This window comes from Diplotaxodon limnothrissa, linkage group LG7 (genome assembly GCF_057381915.1).
Source record: "Diplotaxodon limnothrissa isolate DT_005_m linkage group LG7, D_limnothrissa_male_GT1.1, whole genome shotgun sequence".
NCBI classification, from domain to species: Eukaryota; Metazoa; Chordata; class Actinopteri; order Cichliformes; family Cichlidae; genus Diplotaxodon; species Diplotaxodon limnothrissa.
This window is the reverse complement of record NC_140602.1, coordinates 21,919,738-21,921,418: the sequence shown is the minus strand read 5'-3', so window position 1 is coordinate 21,921,418 and position 1,681 is coordinate 21,919,738.

Sequence of the window (1,681 nt, the reverse complement as noted above, 5' to 3'; positions counted from 1 at the left end):
CCCTGAGCACCGCGAGAGACAGCAGGCTTTTCTCTCTGCGTATTGCTGCGCCCCCCCCTAGTGGATAAGTCGAGAACATGACGAAAGCACACTGACCTCCGCCTTCATTCATAAAAATAGAAAACTAACAGGGGAAAAAACGTCACTCTTAGCATCGGTTAAACATAAAAGGATGCTTTGCTTGAAAAAGAACACGTGAAAAGTGCGTTCAGTGATATGCATTATTATAATATGTTTCCTGTAAGTACAAAATTTGAACTCTGTTAATCTCAATTTAGCTAATTAAGTGAGTAGTTTTGACTAGGGAGGCTATATTTCAAGTGAAATTTATAGTTTTTCAGCATTTATCCTAAAGCACCTGGAACGTTTTATTTTTATATTACTACTACTAATTCTAGCAAGTTTGAATGAACATTTAATGTTTACTAGAGTTGGGCGGATCAATCCAAATATTTATAGTATCAATAGCAATGCTGGCATTACTTTTTCTATCCTCTAAGTTGGGTATGGAGCCCACTGGTAAATTATTCTTTTGGAAATGGAAAAAAATAAACCTCAAACATACACTATGGTACATTTAAACCACATAAGTTTACCCAAAGTGCATAAGAGAGAGACCTATCTCTGTCACAGTTATGAACATGCATGAACAGGTTGAATGTGTGTTTTGTTGTATTAACTAAATATCGTGGAAAGTAATCACAACCCGTAAATAAGCTGCGTTTTTAGGTTAAATGTGTTTTGGTATCAGCGAGTCTGGCCCTGTATTTACTTACTTTCTAATATTTCTAAGGTAATGTAGGTAAAGAAGCAAAAGGTGTAAACGTACACTTTGTAACGTTTGTAACTTTGTAAACGTACACAGGTGTAAACGTCTAGCAGCAAGGCACTAGCTGACTGAAAATATATCTTTGCATGCTAGCTATATTTTCAGGTGAGGATGTAGGGCTATTTTTAAACATGTTAACTAAAAAATAGAATCTTAGTAACACACCTTGTTGAGTGTGAGGAGTTAGCTAAAACTGATGGCTATTTTATGTAAGAGCTAGTGCAATTAAATTGTTAGCTTAGCATATTTTAGCGTACAAGGTAGAGATTTGTTAGCCCACCTTCTCTCCTATGGTAAGAAAAAACAATAATTTGAAAGTCTGGAGGCACTGCTCATTTCTTTATATTTTGCTTCCAAGGGTGCACATTTTCTTTTTACGGAGCCCCGCAGGGGACATGGGAGAAAAAAAAATTAGGGAGAAAAAAAAAATTAGGGAGAAAAAAAAAATTAAGACGGACTTTTGCGAGATCTCGCAAAACAAACTCGGGATCTCGCAAAACAAACTCGGGATCTCGCAATACTTTTGCGAGATCTCGCAAAAGTCCGTCTTAATTTTTTCTTCTCCCTAATTTTTTTTTCTCCCATGTCCCCTGCGGGGCTCCGTAGTTACAAGCATCCTGTTGCAAAACCATACCAGTTGTGGTACCAGAGGACATAAAAAGAAATAGTTCCCCCCCCAAAAAAAAAAAAAACTAAACAAAACCCCAAACAAACAAATAAACAAAAAAACCTATCCACAGCAGCAAAGACCCGAGACAGGATCTGGCTCTGTAGTTGATCCATCCACTGTTCATCGAAACCTTGTCAGAAATGGTCTCAGTGGAGCGGTGGCTGCCAAGAAGCCATTCTTAA